Below are 13,038 nucleotides of genomic sequence, written 5' to 3'. Positions count from 1 at the left end.
AAAAGATGTGAAAGGAAAAGATGTTTACCATAAAAGAAATTTCATCTTTTATTGAAATATAAATAAAAACAGTTTATCTACCCTTACAAAAGATCACATATTACCCTGGGTATAGGCAAATAGGGAAAGTTTGATTATTACTTTGAAAGAGATTTGAAAACTATAGGTAGTTCTTTAGCAATTCAGCTGTTAAGCACGAACCCTGGCGGTAACAGACGGATTCCAACTCTATCAACCTCCTTAGCACCACCTGTTGTTATAATATTGATATTCAAATCCTTTAGAGCTTCTTCTGACTCATATAAGGCCATCATTGTTTTTCCCTCAAACACATAACCACTAGATCTGAATGTATTGTAAAGAGGAGGAAAAAGCATTGGATCCAATTGAATCTCTTCTCCAGTCAACCTCGCCATTTTTCTTTCCTGGCACTTCTGGATTTCCTTCCTTCTTTGTTGGTGACTGGGTTGGAATCCAAGTCCAAACTGATCCAATTTAGCAATTGGTTGAATAGGGCTAATTCTTTCGTGCAAAGAGCTTCAAACCCTCTTCCTATCATTGCACCTCTTCAGGTTTACTTGATCTCTATCTTGGTGCATTTTGAAAGTTTGGGATTGGAAAACTTACCCTATTCAACCATAAATATGGCATTGACAAACTCTAATGAGTGAAATGAACATATCAGAGCTTCCTCGTCCACCTCAATACACGGGGCATCGGTGGTCACGCTTGCCACTATGTCTCTTCAATTTTGATGATTATAAGAGTCCTGTTAATAATGAACTTGACTTTCTGGTGGAGTATTGACGCTACTGCCCCAACTTAATAAATCCATGGCCTTCCTAAAAGGCAGTTATTCGAAGGCATAATATCCATCACTAGGAACTCTATATTGTAAGTGGAAACCCAATAGTTAATGGTGCTTCAATTTTGCCAAGCACCTCCCTTTTCATCCCATCAAAGGCCTGAACTACACTTTGGCATGTTCTCATATGGGATCCATACATTGTAGCCTTTTAAGAGTGAGCAAAGACATTACATTAAGGGCGAAACCGTTTTCAATTAGTACACTTGGTAAAGCATGCCCCTTGCAATGAGTAATAATGTGTAATTCTTTAGCCCGATCCCTTTCCCGGACAAAATCTCATAATCAGAAAACGAGATAAGATTATCAACTTGGATGTTGTTAAACAATCGCTTAGTTTATTGACTGACATGTCCTTTGGCACAAATGTTTGATTTAGGACCTTCAGTAGTGCCTCCCTGTGTGCCTCCGAACTCAACAGTGATGCCAACATTGATATACGAGCTGACAAGCTATGTAGATGTTCCACAGTGTTGTATTCACTATGTTTTAGAAACTTTAAGAACTTCACAGCTTCTTCTTTCTTTATTGGCTCGTTAACTAATGTTTTATCTCATTCAAATGGCTCAACCGTTCTCTGAGGTAAGTTAGGCTTTTGAGAGTTGCACCTCCCACTTCTAATAGAATGTCCCACTTCATTGACATCTTATTTTATAGAACTCACTTGGCATTCATATTTTCAAGGCACTTGTTTACTGTCCTTATAAGGGAAAGGTCTTGGTGCTACTATCACCACTTTTGCTGGTACCTTATCCACCATATTTGCCTTGGGGATAATTATCAAAGTGTGGCCCGTGCCATATCTTTTTTAGATGAATCTCCAATTGCACAAACTTCCGCTTCCTTGCTTTCCTCTTAGAAATCCAACTATTTCTGGTACATCATTAGCTAGATCAAAGCTCTAAACTCGGAACATTCTTGTACGTCATGTCATTCCTTATTGTGATAACAACAATGATTACCACCTTTATATTTTGATGTACTATGATGTGGTGCAAGAAGCCCTACATTTACCATTTGTTTCCATACCCAAGCTAGATGAGACTTCACTTCAGAAACATTGGTCTTGACCTTATTGCCTTTCTCCTCAGTAATTGCATTAACCCAGTCTCTTGGTGATTAGGAAGAGGATTCTGTGCAACATTGGGTGATTTTGAATTATTGAAATGAATATATTTCTTATTATGTATCCTTTGAATAATCCTCTTAAAGGGGAGGCAGTTTTCAATAACATGTCCCGGGACACCACCATGATATTCACAATGTGCATTTTCATTATACCACCTGGGTATATGGGGCTTTAGAGATTCCATTGGGTATGGTGACACTACGTGTGTATTGAAAAACTACTGATAAAGTTCTTTATATGTCATCGGAATAAGATCCAAATGCTCATTTTTTATTTCTCTCCTTGGTTCATTCAAATCTTGTTTAGAACTACATGACGATAAAGATGCAGTTGGTTTTGATTTAGATATCGTAACACTTTTGTTGGTGTTGAAAGTTTTGACTTTGTTGATCTCTCATTCTATTTTCTTCATGGGAGATCATCTACTTGACTCACCCCATCTATCTTCCCTTTCTTAATGGTCGTCTCTACCATCTTTCTGGCCATAACCAAATTAGAAAAATTCCTGGATGTGATTGTGACCAGATGCCCCAAGAAATGAGCCTTCAAATTATGTACGAAGAGTATCTATGTTTATTTTTCATCCAAAGGTGGATGAATCTGCACGGCTAAATCCCTCCATCTCTGTGCATATTGCCTGAAACTTTAGTTATGCTTTTTCTCCATACTTTGCAGCATAACACGATATGGTCTCATGTCATTTATATGCTTGTATTGTTCCAAGAATGATTTGGCAAGATCTTTTCATGTCCAGATGTGTGAACTATTCAGCTGATTGTACCATCGGATGGTTGAACCCACCAGACTCTCTTGTAAACAGTGAATCAAGAGTTGGTTATTCCCAACATATCCTGTCATCTTTCGACAGAACATGGTAATGTGAGCTGAGGAGAAACTGTTCCCATTAAAACTTCTCAAAATCAGAATTTTTAAACTTGAGGAAAGAATCAAATTCGGAACCATATTTAACTCTAGAGAATCGACTCCATAATAGTTGTCTTATCCTTTAAATGTTTTCATTTGGTCTTCCAAATGCTTGATCTTTTCTTCCATCTTTTTTGCTTTGTAATCCCCATCCAAATCTGGAAAGAAGTAATCTTTCGGATTATTCTGAGGGATAGTTACAGAAGCTTGTGCTTTTGCAGAGCGTCCCCTTGAAGTCCTGGTAAGATTCCAGGTGAAATAACCATCTGCAGAGTAGGCGATACAACTACCCTTTCAGATGCTCATGCCTTAGGAGCATTCATCTAATTCAATCCAGACAACCTTGCAACGATATGATCAACCAATGAATCTTGGTTCTTAGTGATAAAACCCAGAGTATTTTGATGATTCTGACTTATTTTATCCTCAATTTTTCTTTTCAGTTTCAACATGTTTTCCTCAGATTGAGCGATCTTAGCTTCCATCTTCTTATTTTTTGAGCGGGTATTATGAGAATAAGGTGTGTCCAATGCTTGTTCTTTTTCGATAAGACATTTTTTGTTAGTTAATTTTGAATATAAAAAAATGAAAATGTAAAATATGTAAAAAAAATGCAAGATGCATCAAACTTTAGAGGCATTGATCCAAAATGTGTTTGTTATTATAAATAACCCTCATTTAAACAAAAGTGTTAATACTAAGAGACCAAAAACAATTTAGAGGTATATCATAACAAGATCTTCTAGATCCCGAACGACTTCTAGTAGGTTGATAAATCTTCTTGCTTCACCTTATCGAACCACCCCAGTTTCTCTTGCCAAATCATACAAGTGACTGGCTGCTTTCTAGACATGCTGTAAGAAATCCTGAATGACTGCATCCCTTGCCTTCACCCTTTGCCTAGCCTGTTCCCAACGGAAACACCACCGGTTCCCTCCATCAAAAGGAACAATTTGGAGCTCATTTTTTTGCTTCTTGTACTTGTCCACGATGCTCTCCAGTTCGGTTATACATTTTTTCATAGCTTTATTATCCTGTTCCTGTTAAAAAGACCTCTCTAGATCAGTTACTTTGGTCTTCAGTCGCTTGTTCTGGTGTTGACTTTCTGATAATTGTCCTTGGGAAGTCCTTAATTGATTTTTCAGCGCTTCCTGTCATCGTGCACTTTAAATTTCATCTTCAAACTGTCGACTTCATCTTTCCAATACTCTGAAGATTTTTTCAAACTAGTATTTTTCTGGACCTGTTCTTTATACCTTTTTCTTAGATCTTCCAACTTATAGTAGATTTTATTCTATTTCTTTTCTAACCTATCTACTCGGTCTTTTTGAGTATCGACGTCCAGCTTACACTGGAACTTTTCAGCCTCTAACTTTTAAATCTTTGCCCAGTTTCTGTTTTTCAGCTTCAAACTCCTTACTTTCTATCTCTAGCCCAGAGGGAAATGGTTTAAAATGTTCCTCAATAGTCTGAGTGTCTTCATGATCTAGTATGGTAATGGTATCATTTTTCCTTAACTTCCTCCATTCCATATAGTTTGGAGTAAGCATGTATTTGGCAGCTAAAACATCAGTACGAAATATTTTTCCATGACTCAACTATATCTTTGACTTTCCTCTTATAATTGTCCTCATGATATGCAAACTTAGATCCATATATCTCATGTGTGACTAGGATAAATTGACGTAACCCATACTGCCGAAGCACTAAGAGCGGAGTGTATCCAATTCCTCCCCATAGCCTAAGTAACATTATTACTCCAGAATCCCCACACCAGTAAAGAATGTCACTATGAGTCAACTAAGGGGGCTCTTCATACGATGTCTTTGTCCTATAGGTGCATAAATACCTTTTCCACTTTTTCCTTCATAATTCCTTCTTACCATTTTTGTGTAAGGAATTCCTCCAAAGGAGAATATGTCGTACTAAGCCGATGATAGGAAATCCTATCAGTTTTCCAAAAATGACTATGAATCCAAACCTAAAATAGTTGTGTGCATCCTATAAAGCGTCTTCCACCTGCCCTTCTATAGTGTTTTAGTGAACGGAAAGTCTCAACCAGAATTGTTGGAGTAGTGTTCACTCTCTTAGCTAATTGTTCGAATAGTTCTACCACATCTACCTCAATGTATCCCAAAGTTTTTGGGAATATAACCAATCCATAGATACCCAATACGAAAAGATCGATCACCTTTCATTCATCAGGGTGATTCTTCATTAACTGCTTAATGTGAACCCAAGCAATTCCTTCTCATTTCCCTTTGTGTTGGATTCAGTTAGTTACCCGCTTTCATCAACCCCTACAACATTTTCTAATCCATTTTTGAAGGGTTGATTTTTGTTGTATTTGATGAAGACTCGGTCTATTCTGATTCTTTCGCAATGTAACAAGGTAGTGTATTCTTTAATTGTGGGCACCATGTCTTCTTGGTTGAAGGTAAAGCAACTATACTTTGTATTCCAAAATTGCACTAGGGCTCGAATTAGAGGTTCGTCTATCTTGACATAGAGTAGGTGTTCGATATCGCCATATCGCTTGTAAAACCTCTATTTCTTGTCATTTCTTCAACTGTCCCAAATGTTTCGCAACTCCTGAATATCATTCTATTTGAGGCTGATGGAAGTGTAGCCATCCGGGTCTGACACATAGTGATATTGCATATTGTCTCCCTTTTCCTTCTGAGTCTTTTCTGACCACAATCATACTTCTTTATTTTTTTATCTCTTGTATTACAACTCCTTTTTCCATTAATGCAAACTATTCGAGTTTAACGAACACTTTGTGAATCAACACCTCTTTAAATAATGCAAATGATAAAAAGGAAATAAAACAAATGAAAGGAAACAAGTTAGTAAGATAAAAACCATAATTAAAATAATAATGAAAATAGAAGTTCCTACCCCTCATGATGTTTACCCTATATGCTTTTTGTTCCTACCTGGACATGATTTCTATCTCGCATGTTATTTTCTTAAACAGATCATAATCGCATATATTTTAATTTGCATGCTTTGAACATTAAAAATAAAGCAAGAAATAAATCAAGCATCCTAAGTATAGAATGAAGTTTTGGATGGTCTCTAATTTCTTGCAACATAACATTTGGTTTAAAAAATAGTACTCGAGTTCTCCTTGTTGATGCCCCCTTGGGCCTGCTAGACCCCCAGTCCAAAGCCCATCACAGGCTCATGTGGACCAAGCTAAACTTGAGAAGATGCATTCCCTTATGTCTGTATGGAGAATAAATTCACACAAAGACATAAGATATATGAATCTCGAAGGTTACTTGCTAGGCTTATACCAAGAATAAATTCCCACGAAGTCGTAGTTTTTCCCCCAACTTAAAAATGGTTTGGAGCTCGGGTATAGAGCTTGAGATGAGAGATGTCTTTTTAAAACAGGTTGAAATCATTAGAAAACTCTTAGTCAAACTATTTATTTGAAAAATAACAATCAAAGGTAAATAATAATAATAAAAAAGATAAATTATAATCCAAACATACAACTTTCTCTTATGAAGAAAATCGGGAATCATTGACTCTCTTACTGTCCATAGCAGAGTCGCAAAGTTGTCGTAATCGTCCTTCGAGTGGTCTCGGGAATCATTGACTCTCTTACTGTCCATAGCAGAGTCACAAAGTTGTCGTAATCGTCCTTCGAGTGGTCTCGAAATTACGTTTTGACTTAAATTAGTGTGATAGAGCTGCCACCGATCATTTCAAGTTAGGTTGACTGGACACCTAAAATTTGTTATTTATCTTATCTACAAGTTACCAAAAATTAAACGGATTTGGGAATCGATTACAGTCAAGGAAGAATGACCACCCTTGCACTGCCCTTTTGGTACCAACATGATTGCCCGGTAATCTTAATCATGAAAATTGAAATTTAAAATAAATTTAAATGGTCGATCCAAATTACTTACCTTTGACAATTTTTTATGTTTTAAAATTGCCTAAAAATATACAATTAGTGTTAAATAGAAATAAATAAATAATAAAAATACTGCAAAACAAAAAATAATGGATTAGGGTACCAATTTATAAAAAATATAATAGTAAATTAAAAGGGCTAAATTGATTTAATTCAAAATTCAAAGGCAAAATGAACTACGCATCAAAACTTCCGGAACTGTGGAAATAATTTAATATTTTAGTAATTACATAGAGGTCCCCTATAAATAGCACAAAAATAACAAATTTCATTCATTTTCAACCATTTCTCAAAACCAAACTGACCCAAAACACTATCTTAACTATCTCAACTCTCTCCCCAACCGACCAAAAGCCGGCCACCCACCGACGAAGCCCTGCCGCCCGGACCGTCCCTCCGGCCACCGCAACCAGTGGTCGAAATCTTAAAAGCTAGACTAAATCACTCCTCTCAATACCCCGAAGCCAAACATGAACCCTAAATTTCTAAAACAAACCCCAAACAACGTTGATCTAAAAATAGACACTCGATTCTTATATTTTTTATGAGTCTCTTCAACTTACATTTCTTCATCCAAACAAAAAAGAGACTAAATCTTGTTATGATTTTTCCTTGTGGTTTGCGAGATGCTTTGTTCGATTTTGTTTAGTATTTCGATGCTTCTCCTCTCTATCTTTCTCTTATTCGATTTGCAGGTATATATAGCCCCTCGACGGGGGTGTTTCCCTCATCCTTGATTTGCTCGGGTTTGTTGTTGTTCATGTTGGCCCGGAATCACGGGAAAATATTTATTCCTGATTTTTTTCAATTTGATTCTGCTTCTTGTCTGTGTTGATTGTTGCTTCGGTCAGTGTTTTGGGAAGTTTTCCCCTTAAATCGCGATTGAGAAAATGTGGGAGTGATGTTCTGGTCGGCGCGTTGTCTTCACACGCCATCATTTTTCTTACTGGTGGTATTATGTCTTCTAGAATGTTTTGGGACTTTCCTGGCTGTTGGATTGGCTACATATCCAATGGCCCAAGATTGGTTGCGTAGATGTCTTATACTTTAGGGTTTAAAAACCCTAGCCACCTTTGATCTTGACCATTCATTTCCTTTTAATCGTGTGGTTCTATGTTATGCGACGCTTGACTTGAGTATGAAACCCTAACAGGCTCCTCTGCTGGGTCAGACAGGCGGGCATGTGTTTTGGACCTTGATTGGAGTTGGGCCACTGGAATTTTGGACTTTGGACATCATTTTGGATTTTTGGACCTTGATTGGAGTTGGGCCACTGGAATTTTGGACTTTGGACATCATTTTGGATTTGGAAAATAAATAATAATGTAAATTAAATAAAAGAAAAGAAAAAAGGGTAATATATATATTAAAATATATTTTTTAATATATATTATATTTTCAAAACCTGTATAATTTTAAAATTTATATATATTAAACATGTTTTTAAAAACTATATGTTTTAAAAAATATATATTAAATAATATACTATATATTATACCATATATATTTTCGAATAACCATATTTTCAAATATATGTGTGGTGTGTTAAAACTCAGAACAAAGTCTCGAGCGAGAATAAGTGTCTACAAAAATCAATAATTAATTGGTATAGAGGGATAAGACACTAGATTTTTTAAGCAACTTTAGAGGTTTGAATATTGATATTGTGAATGATGTAAATTTGGTTAGGACAATCATTCTCATAATAGGTCTCTACAGTACCCAATTTAGATTAATTGAATATTAGATCAAAAATTGGTGATTAAAAATATATATTCATATAATTTTTTATAAATTAATTGTTTATATTATTTTAGATATTAACATTTTGATGTACTTATCATGGTGTGTCTCTTCGTGTAGTGTTATACTCAGAGTTTTTTTTCATGTGGTGTTTATGATAGTGTGTAGGGTTAAATAAAATCCCCATGTTTGTTTTTCTTAAAATGATAGATTCTAAATAAATATTTGTTTTTTTTATATAATCCAAGGAAAATGTTAGCTTAAAGAAGAAATAATAAACTTCAAATTTAAAGTCAAGTTTTAGGTTAGAATTGGAAGCCCTATTGGTGTAGGAAAGATCATTGTCAATAAAGTCCATGCGTGCTTAAAAAGACCGGTCAGTGCCCTTCTTTTTCCAAACCTTATCACAACACTATGTCGAAAGAAACATATCATAGAGGATGACTATGATGAAATCCTCCCAGACTTGAAGGGAATCACAATAGACAATCTGTTAGTGTTGTTAGGGTTTGATGAGGATAAGCCTGAAGCCACTACTAGAACTATTGCAAGGGAAAATGTCGTAGCAAAATTGGTTGTTGTTGATGAGTCCTCAAGCCAGACGAGAGAACAATTGAATGCTTTATCGAGTGATCTCTGCATCTTCTTTGCTTATGTAAAGCAAAAATATGATGTCATTCAGCGTACTTCAAGGAATTGTTCCCCTATTGTTCCAAGATCTACCTTTTTTCCCTGAGTCCATCTTGACAGAATATGAAAATGCTTCAGCATTTCCTAATGCCTCGACGCCTAAACCACAAGATCGTATGATCAGACCAACCTGGAGTCTGAGGAAGAAGAGCCAAAATAAGACCCCCATCCACCAACTCAAGAGGAACCATAACAATCTCTGCCGACACTCACTACCACCGAGGAGCCCCATAGAGAGATGTCCGTGCAGCCCGAAATGCCACAACAATCCCCGGTGCGTCAAACCAAACGTAGCCTGAAGAGGTCCGTAGAACGTATGGAGAGCCCAAACTCTAAGGAACCCGCCCGAGTTCAAATCCCGTCTGTTGAGCCTGTTTCAGACTTGGAACTGAGGCTGTCCCCATTGAAGCGACGTACCACGCGCAGCACCGCACCACAGCACTACCACCACCACCATAGTAGTTAAGTCGTGATACCTTCCATTGCATTTCATACCATGTAGTTTAGTTTTTTACTTTACTTTATTTTGTTGCATTGAGGTCAATGCGCCCCTCAAGTTTTGGGGAGGTATTGTTTTTATTAGGTCATTTGCATGATAGAGTTAGCTGAATTATTTTACCATATCATTAGTAGGATTTAGCAGAGTTTGTTGGAATAAGTTGATGATTCCCGATGATGATATTTTAATTATGGCTAATGTGAACTGAATGTAAATGACTATGACTATGGAGTTGGATAGGATTTACTTTAGGACTTGGTTGTTTGTGCTCTTAATTGTTACACGACTTTATGTTCTCTATACTTAAGAATTTTAGAAAATTTTTATGGAACGAAAGCTTGAATGCCTTAGTTTGTATTAATGTGAATAAAATTATTTGTTTAAATTAAACTACCTTATGTTTGTGAATTATGTTTAATTGCGAATAAATGTTTTGGCATAATTATATAGGGACACTCCTCTTTGTCATGACATTGCCTAGATACTCAATTTTGATAAATGGCAGTCATAGGCATATGAGTGAATGAAAGTAGTTACGGGGTGACTCTGCCTGACTAGCTCGGGGATGTAATATATGCCCTCATTCATCTAGAGTGTGCGATGGTAGTTGTAACAAGCTAACTCCCCTCGTAGCAGTGTTTAAAAAATTAATTAATTAAGTGTTAAGTAAATGGGAATAATGAACTTGTGCTTAAATGTGAAAACATGCTATTGCAGAGTAGTAGACTTTCCTTAGAATTTTTCTAACTTGACTAAGCATAAATATACAGTCATCATGCACACACCCTCGCAAAAGACCTTGACCTAGGGCATTATTCTTGAAATCTCCACTTGTTTATCTTGTTGATGCCAAGACATTTCTAAAAGCTAAAACTCTAGTACACCTGACTGTCCTAAAACCGAACTCTGCCATGACTTTTTTCTTCTGTTAACTACAATCCATTGCTTGAGGAAAAGTAATAGCTTAGGTTTGGGGGTGTGATAACTACGTAAAAAAGACTATATTTAGGACATTTTCACTTAAGTTATTAGTCGTCTTAGAGCTCATATAGATTTATTTATGAGCATTTAATTGCATTGAGTGGTTTGGCTTTATTGTGGCATTTTTATTTGTAAATGGTGCTATATTACGGGGAAGGTTGTGCTCTTGCTGGTGATGTGCAGGTCGATGAAGTAGAGGGAGAACATGGAGGATTGTCGCAACATTCTAGATGGCGAGCGAGTAGAATTACCGAGGCAAAATGGGACAACCATTGTATGTAAAAAAAAGACAAAAGCAAAGAAGATATTTTCATGGGAGCTACCAGCTGTACACACTCATGTGTTCTTCCATTTTCGGATGAGGTGACAGAGGAGAGAGAGACATAAGGTGATGATACATCAAATGAACTCCATTCTCAATGTTTCTCAAGCAATTATTGATTGAGGACATTCAAGCACTTAAGTTTTCAAAATTTTGAATCAGATAGTCATACATGATCTTCCTAGTAATCTCCTCTTGATGTAGTGGCACGAGAGGTTCTTCCATTTTGTTGCCTTCTTCCGCAACGTCGTTCAAATGTTGTCTTTTGATAAGAACCTATTCACAATATTTGTCAACAAAATTTAATTCATAATTTATAAAAACAAGTATTTAAATATTTTAACATATAAAAAATATTTAATTTTAATTGATATAAACCTAATTTAAAATTTAAAATTTAAAAGTAAATGTTAACCTAATAAAATTTAATAATAGAATATGAGTAAATGTATCACGATATATTGTAAATGAAAAAAATGATGATGTTTTGTAAAAAAAAATTTATAAAATATATAATTATTTATTTGATTTTAAGTATAACTTAAATATTCTCATAAAATATCTCTTAAAAATTATTCTTTAATCCCAAATAAAAAACATATATATATATAATATATATATATATAATATATATATAAGCTAACACCTCATAGAGCCAAGAATTATTAAATTATGTCTTTGATTCCTATAATTTTCTTTTAAATTTGCTAAAAACGTATTTTGTTAAATGCACTATGCCACGTGTTCAAAAAGAACTTTTGAAAAATATGCTTCCAACATAAAGCACTTTTGACTTTCGTTGTAAAAACGGGTGCTAAATCGTAAATAATAGCCATTTTTAGAAGATTTTTGGATAAAATTGCGTTAACAGAGTATTCTAATTCATAATTAAAGAATTATCTCTCATTTTATTTTTTTTAGTCAGAATTAATACAAGAATCATAAACTTATATCACTAATTCATTACTTTGCAGACCACCAATCAAATCATTAGATAGAATTAGAATTCGACTATAACACACAAATACTTATCGCAACCATAGTCATCACGCACAAAACAGAGTTAAAAAAAGGCTCGCAGTAGACAACAAACCTAAAAATATAGCACCACTTTACCAAACGGGGTTTCAAATAGGCACGTACCGTTTGATCGTTTTTGCCAAGCCTTCACTCAAACGGTGCTTTCCTTCGGTCCAGGCCGGTACAAACACCAGCGTGATCCGTACCTTCAGATCAACATGACACCCTCGTCATCATCATTAAATCAGCGACTTAAAAAGGAACTTACCGAATGATTAGTCTTTCAAACCCATGAAATAAAACAAAAATCCGTCGTTAAAACCTTTCGTGTAAAACGTTTGAAACCGAGTTTAATCAAAAGACAAAGGGATGAAAACTGAAGAAGGGGATCCAAACCTACCTTGTGCAAGGCGAACAAAACTCAGAATCGGTTTAGATGGAGGAGATGTCGATTTTGATTCAGAGAAAAAAAAATAGAAGAGTTTACTGAGTTTGATTCTTGGGTTCTTCGAGAATGATGCGGAAATAATGGCTGAAAGGCTTCGGTAGATGATATTTTAGGTGTGGAAGAGTGCTATAAAGGTTTTGTGAGAGTAAAAACCTTGAGGGACAGAATTTTGGGGCCAAATTGGCGCAAAAAATTTAGCTTATTACCAAACATTTAAATTGGGATATACGGTAAATTAAACAGTCTTCATGGAACTCATCACGAATGAGATATAATTTTTTTAATGAATCATGTCAATTGGGATTCATAACATGATGAGTTTCATGAAATATAATTTTTTAATGGGTCGTGTCAGGTAAGCCTCACAATCTGATTAAAAAGGAAATTCTTAAAAGACTCATCACGTCGGCATAGATCTCTGTCGAAACCGTTTTTCGGTTGGGCCTCGGAATTGGGCTTCGACTTGAAATAATTGGGTTGGGA

The 13,038-nt window shown here is 35.6% G+C and overlaps 1 long non-coding RNA gene across 1 annotated transcript; it reads right to left on the bottom strand.

The window, feature by feature from the left end:
- Positions 1 to 11,160: 11,160 nt before the first annotated feature.
- On the bottom strand, positions 11,161 to 12,679 carry LOC120193181. The gene is made up of 3 exons (XR_005522843.1): positions 12,508 to 12,679; positions 12,231 to 12,313; positions 11,161 to 11,363 (listed from the first exon to the last, which is right to left on the bottom strand). It is a non-coding gene; the product is annotated as an uncharacterized LOC120193181 (long non-coding RNA).
- Positions 12,680 to 13,038: the final 359 nt, after the last annotated feature.

The sequence above is a fragment of the Hibiscus syriacus genome, unplaced genomic scaffold, assembly GCF_006381635.1.
Source record: "Hibiscus syriacus cultivar Baekdansim isolate YM2019G1 unplaced genomic scaffold, ASM638163v2 tig00116989_pilon, whole genome shotgun sequence".
Lineage (NCBI taxonomy): Eukaryota > Viridiplantae > Streptophyta > Magnoliopsida > Malvales > Malvaceae > Hibiscus > Hibiscus syriacus.
Note: the sequence above shows the minus strand (reverse complement) of the source record. Positions and strands in the feature narration are given on the sequence as shown.